Below are 20,999 nucleotides of genomic sequence, written 5' to 3'. Positions count from 1 at the left end.
CCACCTCATTGTTTCCATGGACGTTGAGGAGAGACGAAATATAGGGAATGGCCACTGGCTCATACGTAATTTTCTTTGCAGACAACTCTCTGATTAGGAACAAGCCTGGGAGAGATCCGAAGGAAGATTTGTTGAACTCAATGCCTTTCTAGTTCACACATAAATGGCCTTAACAAACATGTCTAGAGAAATGGAATTTCCCTTTCCCCTCCTCTCCCTCCTCTAGTGTTGTCTAATTTGAATACAGGGATTGAAGAAGTGGAATCCTCCAATCAAGGGAAAAGACTTTCCAGTCTAGCTCACACAAAACCTCAAGCCAATAAAAAAATGGTGGTTGACAGTTGCATCTCACCTGAACCAGTCGGGAAAGCAATGAACTTATCCAGCGAGTTCGGTGTTGAGGGAAAAACCAAAGGGGATCCCTCACAAAGAAAAGTAAAATCATACATTGTGTTATGTTCCTATACCAATAGGAGTCGTAATTTTTTAATAGCTGAGGTCAAATCTGTAATATGTGCATACCTTTGCTTTCTGCAAATGTTTTCCATATTCAAAAAATCAAAAAATTTAAAAAATGTAAAGAGGGTATGTCCTAAAAGAAAAATCAAAGGACAAAAAGAATAGAAAATGTCAAAAAAGATGAAAAAATGAACGCCAAGAAAGAAAAAGACCATGAAAGTGCGCAAGACAAAATGCCACTTGTCAAACCAGTAGTAAGTCCTCAAAAACAATTTGTTGATATTCATTCAGGTTGGTCTTTATTATATACATGAGGGAGAGGCTGTTCATTTCATCTCCCGGTGACTGTTCATATTCTCTACTATTTATTTACATCAATTTCACTTATTCACCCAATCCTGATGATTAGGTGTCAACATTCCCCCCTTAATCTGAAGGGATGTTGGTAAGTCCAAGCATCGTTTTGAATCTTTCAAGCTTTTCTCTTCCAAGCGCTTTGGTGAAGATGTCTGCAATTTGCTCATTAGTGGAACAATGGCGGAGATGGATTTTTTTGGCCTCAACATGATGTCGAATCAGATAATATTTAGTATTGATGTGCTTCGTTCAATCATGGAACTTTGGATTCCTGGCCAATTTTATTTTTGAGGTATTGTCAATCATGAGTGGAGTTGATTGTACTTGTTTTACCTGCAAATCTTCAAGAATTTTCCTGAGCCACACAATTTCTTTTGTTGCCTCAGTTGCTGCCACATATTCTGCTTCTGTTGTGGAATCTGTTGGAACTGATTGTTTGCGTGATCTCCAGTAGACAACTCCTTATCCAAGACTCATAGCATAACCTGAAGTAGATACCCCAGTTTCTTTGTCTCCATCGAAGTCTGAATCAGAGTATCCAATCAAGATGAAGTCGTCCACCTGTGTATATTTGATTCCAAAGTCTTGAGTTCCCTTCAAGTACCTTAGAACTCTTTTTGTAGCAGACCAATGTCCCTCACAAGGCTTTTGCATAAACCTGGAGAGGATTCCAACAACAAACGAAATGTCTGGTCTGGTAGTAGTTAGGTAGTTGAGACTTCCTACAAGCTGTCTATACTTTGTTGCATTCTCAAATTCTTTTCCTTCAATGGATGTGAGCTTTAAGTTTTGTTCCATTGGAGTAGCAAGAGGATTGCATTCTGTCATGCCAAACCTATTCAACAGATCTCCAATGTACTTCTTTTGAGAAAGAAATATGGACTTCGGATGTTGCGTTACTTCAATACCAAGATAGTAATGAACATAGCCCAAATCAGTCATTTCAAAACCTTTCCTCAGTTCCTTCTTTATGGATGCAATGTATCTTTCATTGTTCCCTGTTATCAAAAGATCATCTACATATACCACAAGATATACAAATTTTTTGCCAACTTTCTTGACAAATAAAGTTGCATCATCAAGATCATAATGTTTGAAATTGAGTTTCAGAAGATGCTCAGTTATTTTTTCATACTAGGCTCGCAGTGCTTGTTTGATGCCATACAAGGATTTCACAAGTTTGCATACTTTATGTTCATGTCCTTTCATAGAAAATCCTTCAGGCTGGGACATAAAAACATTCTCTTTTAGATCTCCATTCAAGAAAGTAGTTTTTACATCCATTTGATGGACTTTCCAACCGTTCTGAGCTGCTAGGGCAAAGAGTGTCCGGATGGTAGCCATTTTGCTATGGGGGAAAAAGTCTCCTCATAATCGATCCCTTCCTTCTGTGCAAAACCTTTTGCCACAAGCCTGGCTTTGTGCTTGTCAAGTGAGCCATCTTCTTTATACTTGTTCTTGTAGACCCACTTGCAGCCAATTGGTTTGGTTCCTAATGGAGGATCAACCAGCTTCCAAGTGCCATTCTTTATGAGGGCATCATACTCCTTTTGCATCACTTCTTTCCATTCATCATGAGAAGTAGCTTCTTTGAAAAAAGTTGGTTCGAAATCTGTAGACAAATTCAATTCAAAATCATAAGAAACATCCACATCAACAGGTGAATCAGAGTCATTTACATCACCTCCATTTTGCCGGTTTGAATTTATAGTTCCTGTCTTTCCAACCTCATCAGGATGAAAACTTTCAAGTGTCTTTATCAGCCACTTTGGGGGACCTTTCTCAGATGGTCTAGGCTACTCTGTTGATTGAGTTGGGACTGAATCAAGATTGAGTCTCCCAATTCTATCAATCACATCACTTAAAGCATCATTTGTTATTGGAGTTTCATGCAGGGGAGAGAGTTCTTTAGAAGAAGATTCTACATGTTGATCTAGTATAGGAATCCCCCCTTCAAGATGTGGAATCTGATTATCAAATTCTTGAAATGATTTTGCATTTGCGAATCTATCCAAGCGATCAAGTTGTCGCTCAACAACATTGTCAGTTTTGGATGATTCAAGAAAGATTACATCTCTAGATACAACAAACTTTTTATTGACTTCATCATAGAGACGGTATGATTTGGAGGTGTTTGAATACCCCAGGAAGATACACTTACGACTTCTTGCACCAAGTTTGTTTCTATGTACCTTTGGTATCAAGGCATAACAGGTGGAACCAAAGACCCTGGGATTCTTTACTGAAGGAACGTGCCCACACCACATTTCATATGGAGTCTTGTTTGTAATAGCATTAGATGGACATCTATTCTTTATATATACAGCACATAGAACTGCATCAACCCAAAACATCAACTTTACATTTTTGAAAAACATCATGGAATGTACCATATTTAAGATTGTCCTATTCATTCCTTCAGCTACATCGTTCTGTTGGGGATTATAAGGCATAATTGTTTGATGTTTGATCCCATGTTGGCGAAGATAGTTTTCAAATTCATTTGAAGTGTATTCTTTTACATTATCAGTGTGAATAGAGCCAATATGAGATTGTGCATCATTTTCAATCCATGTATGAAAGTTCTTGAATATTTGAAAAGCATTAGATTTGTTCTTCAATAAATAAACCCAACACATTCTGGTGTAGTCATCAATAAATGTCATCATATATTTATTTCCATTTGCAGAAGGAATAGGCATTGGACCACATAAATCTGAATGAATGAGTTCAAGTTTTCTATGTGTTCTTGAATGTGAATCATGAAAAAATTGTTTGCTATGCTTTCCTAGAATGCAAGCATCACATTGCTTAAGTTTCCTAGGAATTGTAGGCAATCCAGCAACACCATTTTTCTTCAACAAGTGGAGGCTGTCATAGTTCAAATGTCCAAATCTAGCATGCCATAATAAACTTGATGGAAGTGTACCTTCTTCATAATGAGAATTGTATGAGAAATGTTGTGCACGAGCAAAGGTACCTTGCAGCTTGAGAAGCCTTTCTTCTTCTATTCCCCTCATGACAAGTGAGTGGTGAGATGCTTTTCTCACCTCAACCTTTCCATCAAACATATGAATGGAGTGACCTTGCTGGTGGATGTGGACCAGGGACAACAAGTTTCTCTTCAGCTGTGGGAGATATAGAACATGATGCAGAAGGAAGTCTGGAAGACCAGGCAATTTAAGCCTGATTGTGCCAAGCCCTGATGGCTTGATTTTTGATTGGTCTGCAAAGTATACTACTCCATCAACATGTAGGTTTTAACCCCCTATAGAAATTACCTGCATACGAATTCTAAAACACAGAAAATAAATAATGCGAGAGCATAACACATAAAACACATATACACAGAGATTTTCCCCTGGATCCCAAAACTGGGACTACCAGTTTGATTTTTCATTATGTTCCTTTCAATGCTATAATACATATTTATACATGCCGAAGCATCCAATACCATGGACCAAAAACCATCGTGTTCGAAAACATGTGCGAAAATCATGCACAAAACCATAGGTGGGTCCGCCCAACCTAACATAGTGTCCAAAACCAAAATTTTCCGGGGCGCTACCCAGGACCCCATAAAGTGGGGTTACAGGTACACCTCAAACCCCTTGTGACCCCCCTCGCTACAAAATCGGTGCAATGAAGGGGGTTCTACGCCCCCCCTCTAGCCCCCCGGTTAACTACGTGGGCTAGTCGTGGAAAGAATATAACACAACCCAACATTCTCCCACTTGTTGTTTTCTTTCCACAGGGGGCCACAAGAGAGCTTAGTAATTTTTCCAGCCCTGAAACGCCCATTGTTTCTCTACACCAAGAGAACTTCTCAGAGCTCACAGATTTTGTCAATGCATCTGCAGTATTCTTCAAAGTGTCCACCTTTACCAGCAACACCTTTTTGTCTTCTATCATATCCCTCACAAAGTGACACTGAACATCAATGTGCTTTGCCTCTGAATGATATGCAGGGTTCTTTGCCAAGAAAATTGCACTTTGGCTGTCACAGTCTATCCTTATAGCTTCCTGTACTAACCCCTTACTTGAACACAATCTTTGCAACCAAACTTCTTCCTTGCTTGCATGAGTGGCTGCCATGTATTCTTCCTTTGTAGTAGATAGTGCCACTACAGATTGTTTCTTACTCATCCAACTGACTGCACCTCCAAATAGGTTAAACACATACCCACTTGTAGATCTTCTCTGATCCAGATCTCCAGCCCAGTCTGCATCAACAAAGCCATGAATATCCAACACTCTATCCAATCCTGGTCTTCCTTGGTAGCACAAACCATAATCATTAGTGCCACGCAAATACCTGAAAACCCACTTCACTGTTTTCCAATGCTCCTTCCCTGGTTTTGACATAAACCTGCTCAATACTCCCACTGCATGTGCAATGTCTGGTCTAGTACAGACCATTGCATACATCAGGCTACTAACTGCACTTGCATATGGAACACAGACATGTCCTTCTCCTCTTCTTGTGTCTTGGGACACTATTCAGCAGATAACCTCATACCTACAAGAATAGGAACCTTCACTGGTTTACTATCCTGCATATTAAACCTCTGCAGTATTGTCTCGACATACTTCCTCTGGTTTAACCAGAGCTTTCTCTTTGTATGATCTCTTTTAATTTCCATGCCCAAAATATAGTTTGCAGCACCAAGATCTTCATGTCGAATTTGGAGGACAATTGGGTCTTCAAATCCTGGATAATTTCTTTGTCATTTCCAACCAGAAACATATCATCCACATACAAGACCAGATAAATAACATGGTCACCAATTAATTTAAAATACACATAGTGATCTGCTTTGCTTCTAGTGAAGCCAAGTCCCCGTATAAATGTATCAAATTTCTGATACCACATCCTTAGTGACTGTTTTAACCCATACAAAGACTTCTTTAACTTGCATACCAGTTTTGTCTTACCCTTCACCGCAAAGCCTTCAGGTTGCTTCATGTAGATCTCCTCTTCCAGATCCCCATGAAGAAATGTTGTCTTCACATCCATCTGTTCTACCTCAAAATCAAAAGCAGCAGCAACGGATAAAAGTAATCTAATAGAAGTTACCTTGGAAACAAGAGAAAAAATATCACCAAAATCAATTCCCGGCACCTGGGAATAACCTTTTGCTACCAACCGAGCTTTGTATTTCCCCACTTTTCCTTCTGCATTTGTCTTCTTTTTGAACACCCATTTGCTGCCAATGGGTTTCCTTCTAGCCGGCAACTCCACCAGATCCCAAGCCTCATTTTTTTGCAAAGATGCCATTTCATCAACCATGGCCTCTTTCCAGAGTTTTCCATCCTCTGAATCCACTGCTTCCTTCACAGTTCTGGGATCATCATTAGTAACAGACAAAGCAAAATTTGAACAAAAAGCAGATGGACTATACCTTTTTGGCTGCCTTCTTTCTCGAACTGATCTTCTCACAGCCGGAGTTTGTAGCTCTTCATCTTCTGATTCCTCCTCTGTTGTAGAGTCTGATTCTTCCTCCTTTAGCTCAAACTCTATCTTCTCAGGTTCCTTTGGTTGGACTTCATGTTTAATAACATCTTTCACCTCTCTGAACACCACATCTCGGCTGTACACAACCTTCCTTGTTATTGGGTTCCAAAGCTTATAACCCTTTAAACCATCTTTATACCCAATAAAGATGCACTTTTCAGATTTACTATCCAACTTGGTTATTTTCTCCTTTGGAACATGTACATATGCATCACATCCAAATACCCTTAGATGTGAAAGAGAGGGTTTCTTACTAGTCCATACCTCTTGTGGAGTCTTATCCTCCAACGCTGATGAAGGTGACCTGTTGACTAGGTAAGATGTAGTATCCACCGCCTCTGCCCAGAATTCCTGTCCTAACCCGGCACCACTGAGCATGCTTCTTGCCCTTTCCATCAACGTCTTGTTCATTCTTTCTGCAACTCCATTTTGCTGAGGTGTATATGGAGTATTCTTCTGCCGTGATATACCACACTTCTAACAAAATTCTTCAAATTCCTTGCTGCAAAACTCTCCACCATTATCTGTCCTCAGCACCTTTATCTTCTTCTCTGTCTAGTTTTCCACCAGAGCCTTAAATTCTTTAAACCTGTCAAGGACTTCAGATTTCTTCTTAAGGAAATATATCCATGTATTCCTTGAGAAGTCATCTATAAATGATACATAGTACACAGGCTTACCCAGTGATAGAACCTTCACATGTCCAAACACATCACTTTGCACAAGCTCTAATTTCTGTTTCGCCCTCTTACCACCAGAGGGGAAACTCACCCGATTCTGCTTCCCATATACACAATTTTCATAGAAATCAAAATCCAGAGAGCTATTACTCATACCTTCTACCATACCTTTACCATGAAGTATTCAAAGGCCCTTCTCTCCAATATGTCCAAGCCTTTGATGCCACAGCATGGTCTTCTCTCCAGATACCACTAGATTTTCTGCTCCACTTTCAGGAACCATAGAACTTTTGCACCCATCAATAACAGTGCTACCTTGCAGCTTGTACAGAGTTCCAATCCGAACTCTCCACATCAATACCAGTGTTCCCCGAACCATTTTGCAGGTATCCTTCTCGAACACTGTTTTTACACTTGCATCATCCAACTTGCTTACAGGAATTATATTTCTGGCTAATGCAAGAATATGTAGAACACCTAGAAGTGTTCTAACCCTTCCACCTTGCAACTTCAACTTTACTTTTCCGCGACCAATGATTCTAGCCTTCCTGTCATCCCCCAAGAAGACATCACCACCATCATATTTCTCATACTCGCAGAACCACTCTCTATGGGGAGTGAAGTGAAAGGATGCACCTGAGTCAATCAACCATGCCTCATGATCTACATGTGTACTTGAAGAAGCCAAGTACACATCCCCACCTTCATCTGAGGTGGTTTTCACCTCTGCAGAAGGAGCCTCATCATATCCCTTTCCTTTGTCAGGAGCTTTAGATTTACAGTCCCTTTTAAAGTGGCCTTCCTTTCTGCATTTCCAGCACACCACCTTTACAGGTTTTCCTGGAGATTTAGATCTCCCTCTAGATTTAGATCTCCCACTCGATGAATTATTTTTGTTTCTGTTCTGGGACCGTCCTCGTACAGACAAGGCATCACCATTCTGGCTCTCCATAGTTTTCCGTCTCATCTCCTTTGTCAGCAAGGCTGAGACTATTTCATCAAACTACAAGGCAGTTGCATTGCTACCTATTGCAATAACTAGACTATCCCACGAATCTGGTAGATAACACAACAAACTGATGCACTTATCTTCATCTGAAATTTTAATATCAAAAGATGCTAACTGACTTACCATAGTATTAAATGCATTCAGATGCCCTGTCACCGAGTCTCCATCTTTCATCCTTAGGTTATATAGCTTTTTCCACAGGAACAGTTTATTCACCAGAGACTTAGATTGGTACAAAGTCCCTAACTTGTCCTACAAAGCCTTCACCGTAGATTCTCCTAATACATTCAGCAATACTGAATCTGAGACACACAATCATATTGTGCTCTTTGCCTTCCGATCCAAATTCTTCCATTCTTCATCGGACACTCCCGTTGGTTTAGTACCTAGATCTACAGCGATCCACTGATCTTTATCCACCAACAGATCCTCCATCTTGAGTTTCCATAACTCAAAACTATGACCATTAAATTTCTCGATCTCTATCTTTTCACTGCTCGCCATCTTCTTTCACAACCAGAATCGATCTTGCAGATCTCCCACTGAATAGGGTCTACCACAGGCCCGAGTGAAACCCCTCAGCAACAAAAGCGTTCCCTTGAAGCCAAATCTGCTCTGATACCAAATGTAGGTTTTAACCCCGTATAGAAATTACCTGCATAAGAATTCTAAAACATAGAAAATAAACAATGCGAGAGCATAACACATAAAACACATACATAGAGATTTTCCCCTTGATCCCAAAACCGGGACTACCAGCTTGATTTTTCATTATGTTCCTTTCAATGCTATAATACATATTTATACATGCCGAAGCATCCAATACCATGGACTGAAAACCATCGTGTCCAATACCATGGACCGAAAACCATCGCGTCCAAAAACATGTGCGAAAATCATGCACAAAACCATAGGTGGGTCCGCCCAACCTAACATAGTGTCCAAAGCCAAAATTTTCCGGGGTGCTGCCCCGGACCCCATAAAGTGGGGTTACGGGTACACCTCAAACCCCCTATGACCCCCCTTGCTACACAATTGGCGCAATGAAGCGGGTGCTCCGCCCCCCCTCTAACCCCTCGGTTAACTATGTGGGCTAGTCGTGGAAAGAATATAACACAACCCAACACAACATTGTCGGTAAATTCTTCAAAAAAATCTTTTCTATGAGTCATGTGGCAAGTTGCTCCTAAATCAAGCAACCAATCATTTTTCCAAGAAGCAAGTAAAGAATTAAACAAATCTTCATTTACTCTGATGTTACATTGTGCCACAACATAATGAGCTGATTCAGGTGCTTTACCTTTGTCTGTATCATTAGTTTCACCTTTGGGTTGATTTCATTGTTGCTCAATTTTGTCCCAAGGTAACTTGCATGTAGAGGCATCATGTGATCCATTTCTTTCGCAGTGTATGTAGTGCAAATCTGACTTTTCTCCTTGAGAGCGTCTGCCCCCCCTGCTGTTGGCATTTTGGCACAGGTGTGGCGCTGGTGTTGTCCTTGATGGCAACTCTCTTTGATGACAGATCTCAGTCCAATCTACAAGTATGAAGAGAAATTTCATATACGCAGGTTCATTAAGCCAAAGTTGCGTATACACGCAGGGACGCTATAGACTAAGTCGCGGATACGCAGGTTTGATATATATAAAGTTGCGTATACACGCAGATTCATGAACAGAAAAGGGCGTGCATGTCGAGAAGCTTCCCTTTGGTCCGTGGTAGTTAGTCCTCGGTACTTGAGCCTATGTCTTTGGACCAAAGTATCTCGACAGACGTGTTGATCTCTAGTTTTGAAGCTGATGGTATTGGATTTCTATGGTTTGGCCCTTGGTATTGAGCAAGGCCTAAGGCTATATAAGGAGAAGAAGATCATTTAACACAAATTTCATTAAATTTGGAAGTTTTTAATGGATCTAGAACTTAGAACTTTAACTAGATTAAGTTTTTTCAAAATGAGGAATTAGAAAGTCACTTAGTTCACTAATTTTAACGTAGATATTCACCATTTTTTGTGTAAAAATTATCATGATAAACTTTATAAAAAAAATTATATAAACTTGCTAAAGCAAATCTTTCACATCTTAATCTTGGATTCCTTACATTATCTATTTTAATAGTTTTTATGGTTTATATTAAAAGATAATTTTTTTAAGGTTATTTTATGAAAATAATGATGTGTATTTTACTATAATTAACCCATTTAATTATAATCAGATATAATAAATATCATCTATGTGTTAAGCTACAATTATTACTAAGAGAGTGTTGGCACAATTTAAAAGTCTATCGCCTTTGCAACACTAATAATATGGTTGAAGATTAAAAAAATCTCATAGATCATCCAGTTTATACTCATATTGGAATTAAATTTCAAACTATTTGTGAAGCTACCAACCTTCTTGATTGTTTAACTAAACAAAATTATGATGATCTTGAAACACTTCTTTTAATACTTTTTGAGCATATTAACAATAAAATTCGAAATAACTTTTAGTAATATCTTTTTACCTTCTTATATACTATTTTTGGTCTTAGTGGATAATAATCATCATTATCACCATCATAATTACATACTATTATAGGAAGTTTGCACCATTTTAGAGTTGAGGAGAAAAAAAAAATAGTATCAAATTAAATGTTGAATGTGAGTAGTAGCATAATTTATTTTTATTTATTATTTGTACTTTTATGTTAATAAAAAAGTTGATTGAGGCTTGCTTAATGAATAATAGATTAATATGCTAGATACATATTAAGTATAAAGTTATTTAATGACAAATGATCTTAGTGATGTGTCCAATATATACCATTATTTAGAACTTTAACTAAATTAAGTTTTTTCAAAATGAGGAATTAGAAAGTCACTTAGTTCACTAATTTAATGTAGATATTCACCATTTTTTGTGTAAAATTATCATGATAAAATTTATAAAACAAATTTATATAAACTTGCAAAAGCAAATCTTTCACATCTTAATTTGGATTCCTTACATTAACTATTTTAATATTTTTTTATGGTTTATATTAGAAGATAAGTTTGTTAAGGTTATTTTATGAAAATAATGGTGTATCTTACTATTATTAACCCATTTAATTATAATCCGATATAGTACATATCATGTATGCGTTAAGTTATGATTATTACTAGAGTGTCAGCACAATTTAAGTCTATCACCTTTGCAACACTAGTAATATGGTTGAAGATTAAAAAACTCTCATAGATCATCCAGTTTATACTCATATTGGAATTAAATTTCAAAATATTTGTGACGCTACCAACTTTCTTGATTGTTTAACTAAACAAAATTACGATGATCTTGAAACACTTCTTTTAATGCATTTTGAGCATAACAATAAAATTCAAAATAACTTTTAGTAATATCTTTTTACCTTCTTATATACCTTATTTGGTCTTAGTGGATGATAATCATCATTATCACCATCATAATTACATACTATTGTAGGAAGTTTGCACTATCTTAGAGTTGAGGAGAAAAAAAAAAATTAGGATCAAATTAAATGTTGAATGTGAGTAGCACATTGAGGCTTGCTTAAATAATAATATATTAATATATATCATAAAGTTATTTAATGACAAATGATCTTAGTAATGTGTTCAACATATACCATTATTTAGAACATTAACTAGATTAAATTTTTTCGAAATGAGGAATTAGAAAGTCACTTAGTTCACTAATTTTAATGTAGATATTCACCATTTTTTGTGTAAAAGTTATCATGATAAAATTTATAAAACAAATTTATATAAACTTGCAAAAGCAAATCTTTCACACCTTAATGTGGATTCCTTACATTATCTATTTTTAATATTTTTATGGTTTATGTTAAAAGATAAGTTTGTTAAGGTTATTTTATGAAAATAATGATGTGTATGTTGCTATTATTAACCCACTTAATTATAATCTAATATATAGTAAAATATCATGTATGTGTTAAGTTATGATTATTACTAAAAGAGTGTTAGCACAATAAAAAGGCTATCACCTTTGCAACACTAGTAATATGGTTGAAGATTTAAAAACTGTCATAGATCATACAGTTTATACTCATATTGGAATTAAATTTCAAAATATTTGTGACGCTACCAACCTTCGAGATTGTTTAACTAAACAAAATTATGATGATCTTGAAACACTTCTTTTAATGTTTTTTTAGCATAACAATAAAATTCAAAATAACATTCAGTAATATCTTTTTACCTTCTTATATACCATATTTGGTCTTAGTGGATGATAATCATCATTATCACCATCAACATTACATACTATTGTAGGAAGTTTGCACCATTTAAGAGTTGAGGAGAAAATATTTTTTTAAGATCAAATTAAATGTCGAATGCAAGTAGTAGCATAATTTATTTTTATTTATTATTTGTACTTTTATGTTAAAAACTTGAGGCCTACTTAATGAATAATAGATTAATATGCAAGCTATATCTTAAGTATAAAGTTATTTAATGACAAATGATCATAGTAATGTGTCCAATATATACCATCATAGATCCATTTTAAGTGCAGATGTAGGGATCAAATTTCTTCACGTGCAAATATTTTCAATGAAAGATACAATGTGTTATTTTTCATTGTTGAAACTGTATTTTTGAATGCTAAATAGAGTAGATATACCACCAAATAAAAATTTTAACCATAAATTTTTTTTTTCTTATATATAGATATATATGAAGTTGATATTGACATAAATTAGTTAACATAAATCTTCAAATAGTTTCTCTATATCTCTAGCTGAATTTTTTTGAAAAGTATAAAATTTAAATATCTAATTCACACATTTTATATACTTCTAATTACTTTACAAAATATTCATTTCTTTTATTTTTCTATTTAGAACATAATTTTTATTTTTCCCCCCATATTGGGTTGTAAAATGAGTCTCTCATCTCAATTACTAATCATTTTAATGATCAAAATCAATCATGAATTAGAATAGTAACAAAGTAGTACAATTTGATTATTTTCAAATACAACAAGAAAGAGAGAAAATTGACTAAGTTATTTATTACAAATGTTTAGTTTTTATTCCTATAGTGTTTAAGGATATTATATTGAAAAGAACATATTAACATTCATCTAAAACTTAGATTCCTTACATTATTTCTATTATCATTAACATTTATATTTATGTATTAAATTTGACTCATGAATAATATTCAACTAAAACTTATATTCCTTACATTATTTCTATTATCATTAACATTTATATTTATGTATTAAATTTGACTCGTGAATAATAGATTTTGCAAAAAAATACTTACCTATAAAGTTATTTAAGAATATACTAATATTGTTTTTCTTACTATTATTGACCATTTTAAATTGACGCTAACTATTTTTCCTACGTTGAGTACAAATTAATTATACTAGTACAATATTGGCACACTTCAAAATCTATAAGAGGAAATATTTTATAATTCTAGTTGTGTTGTTCAATGATCAAAATATTTTTTTTATAAATTAGAGTGCAACAAAATAGTGAATTTGATTTATATCAATTATAATAAGGAAAATTAAGGAAAACTCACCTCAAACATTATATCTAGTGTCTAGCATTTATTCATTAAGTGTTTAAATGGTTTATATTAAATAGAATACTAATTAGGTACTCCATTGTTTTTTTAATAAACCAAGTTTAGAAGATGTTTTTAAGTGCATTATTGAATTTGATTATGCATATTTGATATGGTGAGAAGTCATGTTGGTCAAATAAATCCTTGAAAACTTAAATATTTTATGGCATTGTCATGTAATTTGTATAACACATGATTACATTGAAATATTAAATAATATAAAACTCCTCCAAAAAGAATATGAAGAGAATATTTGATATACAACAAATATGGAAAAGTGTGTATGAATGTATATTAATAGATCCTTCAAAAAAAATTACATTCATGAATCATATAAACCTACTCTTAAGATATTCGCTCAAGTAGATCAAGAATGGCTTCTACACCATATTTATTTATCTTGGTCTTCTTGCAATGTTCTTTCTTTGGCATCCATGCCCACATTATGGTATTAATTGGAATAGAGCCAAGTTCTGTGTCATCAGGATTTGGTACCCAATATTGCTCTAAAAATTTTCCATTGTATTTCCCTGATATAGGCTTCCACCAGTCAACCTTTACATGAAGATTCTCACTTTCATTATCCCTAAAGATATTTGAGATGGATTTTGCCATCCAAATCATCTCTCCTGCATCCTCATTTCCTGATCTAACTAGCAACATCTTTCCTTTCTCAACATCAATCATCGGATTGAAAGTTGGTTTTGGCTTGTTGCATTTGGGTCCAACATGTATTGGTTCATCTATCACATTATCAAAATCTCCATCCATAATACTTGACATTACTTGGAGTGCATTACGATCAACATCAACAATGTGCCTTGTCCTGGGCCAGAAACCCTCAGAAGATGAATCACTTCCATCTATTATTCTATGATCATTATAGATTCCATCTAATGTATCAAGAACTTTTTCCCAATACACTACTTTATTTTTCCATTCCTCTGTAACAATTGGTGAATCCTCGTTCCCAATAGTGTCTTTCCACATTTTTATGTATGATGTTATCCCTTCCTTTAGTTCTTTTAAATAGACATCATTTTGTTTGGAAGTTAAGAAAGATGGCTTCCCTATGGGAATTATAGGTCGGCCTTCATCATCTATATTCCATAACTCAACTGGTTCTGACCACTCAATATCTCTAATTGATTCTTTGTACCTTAGTACTGGAACATCATTGAGTACAAGAAATTGGAAGTATTGGACATTAAGATGTCCATCTAGTGCATTTTTTCCCTCCTTGATGTATCCATTAAGGAAACTTTTGAAGTCATAGACCTTGTCAATAAGTGTAGGTGGAAACACTCGATTTTCTTCAATTGTACGATATGTAACCATCATTTCAGGTAAAGAATAAATATCTTTACTTTTTAGGTTGGAAGACATTCTTCCGTAGGTTCCATCTATGTCTTCATGGGTGTGCCCCACATGCAAGAACCCAACCTCAATAGTGATGAAGACACCAGGTGCAGTTAAAAGCGATAGAAACATGAAAAGATAGCGATTCTTATTATCACTTGCTGCATTGTCCAACTGTAACAACAAATGTGGAGGAAGAGGTTTAAAATCAACATTTTGACTTTTTGAACTTCCATGAGATATAAAATCATCCTTGTACCCTTGACATTTTGAGTAAATAGAGGTGTCAATTAATGCATTTGTAAGTGGGTTTCTTGAAATTCCACTTTCATAAAGTAGATCACCATACATATCCATTTGTGGGTCTTCAAGGTCCCTTAAGCACTTTGCAAGAGATGTAATAGTAAATTGTGATCCCATATGGACAAATGGTAAGGAGAAATGACCAAAACCTCCTGCCTTATGCCCATGTGTAAGCATACCTGTTAATGACAAACCTAAATTTGTTCCTACAATAGATTTTGATTTGACACGTAGCCTTGGGATTGAAGTCTTTGTTTTGTCCATTTTATCATGGATAATGCTCAAATACTCCTTTGGAAACCGCTCTGACATAATTCTATGGGCATAGTAGCAATATCTTCCACACATAACAATCTTGTTATGTTTCTTCAACCTACCTCGTGCCTTTTCTTCCAACTCTTTTGTAGTTGCTGACTTCATTTGTGCTTTCAACACAATACATTCACTGCATTTACTGAAGTTGGTGTTCTTTGAAAATGCCACATCTCAAAACTTAGTATTCCAAATCTTGCTCATTGTTGACTGTGATATTGATGGGTAATTGAGCTTTTGAAGAGCCTCATTGATCTCTTTTAACAAAGAATTTTGTGTGTAAGTCGAAGGAAGCAATATTAAAGGAGCAGATGTTCCATCTTCTTCAACTTGACGTGTTTGGTTTGGTGAAAAATCTGAATTATCCATTACAATTTTGTGCAATATTTCTATGGCTGCCACTGTGTGAGTTCTTACTTTGCATGTGTTGGTGTTACCATGAATAGCTTTGATCTGTCCATGTTGGAAATAATGCTAGTAGTTATAGAATGTTCTTTGAGGAATTGTATGTATCTTATACCATGCTTTCGTACAAATAATATTCCCATTAAATCTCATGTCCTTTACATTTCTAGCAATAGGTGGTAAGCCATGGCCATGGCCATGGCCCTTTGACATGACTGTGTTTGACATGAGTGAATTCAAGACAAATTCTCTAGTACCATTTTTATTTATTTGTCTCATATCCCTTCTAGCACCTGTAATGGCCTTCCTATCCACATGTTGAAGACAATCTTTTCTACAACATACATCTGCTGCCAAAACTCGAATTTCTTTCTCTTCATCTATTTTTGTTTGACATTTTGCAATTTTTTTTGTAGCCATAACTCGTTTAATCCTTTTATATGGCCTTGTTACATGCATATCAATTGAGTTTCTATCTTTTTCATTACAAAAGTACCCATCCCAATTGTTTAAGGGATTTGTGTCCTCTATAACATCCCATATCACCATTTCCTTGGGTGGCTCCTTGAACTTTTCCTTAACCCTTAATATCACACCTTTGTTGTCCACCAACTTATTTATTGGCCATCTAACCAAACATTGTATAGACTTATCCCCAATTCTACATATCTCACAATTTCCATCTATCTCTTCTAGAAAAACACCAAAATCCATTTCACATAGTGTTTCACCCTCAACAATGTCATCCTCGCGGACATTAACTAGCATTCCTTTGGCAATGCACATGCTTGTTCCCATGCATTCATGTGTAAGAGAAACCTTTGTACATATGAATCTAACCCTATCTTGGGGAATATTTGTGGCATGATCATGACAGTGAGGCTCCAAATCTAATTCTGGCCAAATTTCATAAGATTCTAATGCACCCCCAAGTGTATGCTCAAATCATGTTGGATGTGGTAGAGGAGCATTATGTTTTAACACCTTCTCGATTTTAACCACTATGCATCCTTTATTTACCATCTTTCCATGCACTTTATGCCCAAGCTCTGTATTGAATATGGAGCCCTCGCCCACCTTCACTCCATGTTGCAGAAGATCTGCCTTGGCTCCAATAGAAAATGTGGAAGAAACATTTGCACCTATAAACGAATGTAAATAAGGTTAGTATTTACTCCAAAAAAACATTTATTATGCTATCAATAATATATAATACATGCTTCAATATTTTGATTTACCTATGTTGTGTCTCAAACCCATGATCTTCCATGGATGTATGTCCCCTTCATTAACATCCTCATCAATCAAATGTGGTTGAGTTACATCAATTATCAAATTGTAACATAACCAGCATTAACCCTTTCTCCAACATAATAAGTTCCAGACTCTGCAAATTCGACCCTTCCTAGCCCAATGACTTGATCATTAATAAGGAGATCAACATAGTCCCCTTTTGCCAAAATTATATTTTCCATTGTAGCTTGTATCAATTCTGTAACAACAATTAAATCGTAACTTGTAATTAAAAGGTTGAACCGTGTAAAGTGTGACTTTATATTTTCACAAAAACACACAACTTACGAAAAAGTAATATAGATGCAAAAATTAAAATAGTATGGTAGTAATATTGTATGTAATGAAACATTGTTTCCTCAAATGAGAGCTAACAATCAATATCATTCCTTCTACTACAAACACAAGCATATTGCTAGAAGCAACATTACATGGTCAAATAAATCTAGCACGTGCTAGATTTCCTTCTAGGACAAACAAGCACATTGTCAATAAGAATATTCTAAGGCGAAGGAAATCCACCACATGCTAAATTTCCTTCTAACGTAAATAGAAGCATATTACTCACAAAAACATTTCAAAGTAAAAGAAATCTTACACATTCTAAAGTTTATTCTAGCACAAACACAATGACATTGCCAAAAACAACATTGCAATGCGAAAGATAGCTAGCATACGCTTGATTTACTTCTAGCACAAACAAAAGCACATTGTCAACAATAACATTGCAGGGAAAACCAAATCCAACAACTTCTATCAAAAACACAATCACATTTCCAATAACAACGCGCAAGGTAAAATAAATTTAACGCGTGCTAGCTTTACATGTAGCATAAATACAAGCATACTACCAAAAACAACATTTCATGCCAGAAGAAATCTAGTGCATGCTATATTTCCTTCTAACACAAACAAAAACACATTACCAAGGTGAAGGAAATCTAACACGTGTTAGATTTCCTTCTATAATAAACAACCAAATTGAAAACAACAATACTGCATAGCAAAAGAAATCTAGCACAACTTCTAGCCCAAACACAAGCACAACATTTCCAATAACATTGCCAAGGTGAAGGAAATCTAACACTTGCTAGATTTCCTTTTATCATAAACAACCAAATTGACAACAACAATATTGCAAAGAAAAAGAAATCTAGCATAGTTTCTAGCCCAAACACAAGCACGTTTCCAATAAAAATATTGCAAGGTGAAAGAAATTTAATGCATGTTAGCTTTACATGTGGCACAAATACAAGAAAACTACCAACAACAACATTGCATGCCAAAAGAAATCTATTGCGTGTTATGTTCCTTTTTAACACAAATCAAAAAAGTGTAATGGTGATTCTTTGTTGTGAAGACCCATATTAAAAGTGGTGTAATGCTAATAAGACCAATGCAGCTACTGCCAGGATACCAATGTAAAGTTTCATTGTTCAAAAGTTTAGGGCCTCGTTGGTAAAACCATGCATGTCATATTCAGTGACTATGGCATACTCTAAGGTAGATTCAGTAATAAATTTTGTGCATCAATAGAGTTTTGGCATTTTTTGGCTAAGTTAAGGCACCAACACCACAACTGTTATGAATCACCTAGTCAAGTCTCAAGAGAGAGCCTCTTTTGTCTCATCACTATATCAATCCATGAAATGGTGGAGAGCCTAACAACCTTCTCTTTTAATCACTCAAGCTAGACCAAATTGACAAGTTGTATTCCTACCTAACCAAACATTTTCCATGTTTTTGCTTCCTCATAAAAAGATAGCAGTCTAGGGGTTATCCTGATGCAAAATGTACCTCTCGACAGACTATGTTAACACCTTGTTTTAGGAGATTAACCCACTAGCCTTTGTTCTATAGTACAAATAAAATCGGTCACACTTTCATATTTTATTTGGATTTTATTTTAACCCATATGTAGTAGCATTGTGCTGACCAATACATTGGCTTTAAAAAGTAATGCAGTTCTAATAGTCAATATTGACATGGTTGGTCAATCTTTTTCTATGGAATAGATTTAAGATGACAGGAAAATTATAGAAGTATCGATAGTCATAGAAAATGAATTTGCGAGAGACTGGGAAGACCAAATCAAGTTCCCACATCCATTGGCCTGTTGAAAACATCCCAACATGAGGACTCAGATACATATCTTGGAAAGGAATCTTCAAATGGAACCCGATCCAAAAAAAAATAGACAAACGTAAAAGAAATCGATCAAGACCCAAGAACAGATACAAAAACTCATTATGGGTATTGATATATATTGGGATAATGTGGTAAAGATGAAGCATAAGGTATTGGTGGACCACTGGGAACACATTAGGATGTCTAGTGGACAAATGAAAGAATGGGTGCAGAATATTGGTTCTGTATTGTTGGAAATAGACCGAAGGTAAGCATGCTCCTCAATAGTTGGTTTGGATTCCACTTCATGACAGTGGAAGATGCAGATAAGATTGACTCAATCTCATGCGTGAAAGGTAGGGAATTTTTATGCTTGTAGAATTAGACGGTCAGATTTAATCCTATTAAAGAAGATCCCCAGCGAAAATACATATGGGTTAAACTCCCTGGCCTTCCTTTGGAACTATGGACCAAGAAGGAAATCATGGAAATTGCCAACAAGATAGGAAAATTCTATTATGTCAATGAAGGGTGTGCTGGCCTTCTAGAAAAATGAGTAGCATGGTTTTTCATTGAACCAGATTCCATAGAAGGTCTCCCGGCTACCCTTGATATCTATTGGAGTACACAATCTATCATAAAACGAGTGGATTACTGGGGAACCCCTTTTAGATGTTTGGGATGCCATAATACCATACATCTAATAGCGAAATTCCTACATAGACTTTGTTGGGATGACATCAAAATGTATGGTAAGGCTATAGGCATAAATCAAAATCATACTTTTCCCAAGAAAGAACATGCCCCTTGGGAGCTGCCAAATGAAGTGTAGGTGTCTGCGCTAGAATAAGTTCCTATAAACAATAGTAGTAGAAAGGATAACAGTATGTCGACTCCAGGAATTAATACTCAAGAAATAGATTCCCAAGATAGGCCATATGGACGGGGAAACTCGGCGAATAATGAAGATAAAAATTTCACTCCGGAGGTTGGCCAAATTCGATATATTACAAAAGGAAATGAACCCAGTTGACATCCAAAATTGAGGCCTTATGCAACATATCCTTCTCAACATGATAATATACAAGCAAATACTTCCCCTGTCTTAATTAATGTTGATGTGGAAAATCTAAAAATGGATGAATCACTGGGCCTCGAATCGTTATCAGTTAAGAAGACCTTTTTCAGGAGACAAAGTCTTTTAATAATATGGATTTCCCTAGAAATGGATCAACTAAGAAGAAAAAGGATACTAAATACAAAAATATATCCTCATGTAATGGAGTTGGGTTAGAGCTCAACACTTACTTTTCTGAAACCAATGAAGCAACTCTCTATCCAAACATTGATCTAGGAACTTCTTATTACTAATACGAAGAAACAAAGACCTCATATTCACGGGTCCTTATAGAAGACTATCCCGTAGCAACCCAATCTAATTGAGGATCATGTCATTAAATATCAGAAGTTTTGGATCACTACAGTCTTGTCGAACACTGCATAATATAATTCAAACCAGAAAGCCTGCTTTGGTGTTGTTACAGAAAACAATGGTAGATAGGGGCAAAGTTCAGA

This window comes from Pinus tabuliformis, chromosome 4_2, assembly GCF_031772625.1.
Source record: "Pinus tabuliformis cultivar Carrire ecotype Pingquan chromosome 4_2, CPIR1, whole genome shotgun sequence".
Taxonomy (NCBI): domain Eukaryota; kingdom Viridiplantae; phylum Streptophyta; class Pinopsida; order Pinales; family Pinaceae; genus Pinus; species Pinus tabuliformis.
Note: the sequence above shows the minus strand (reverse complement) of the source record.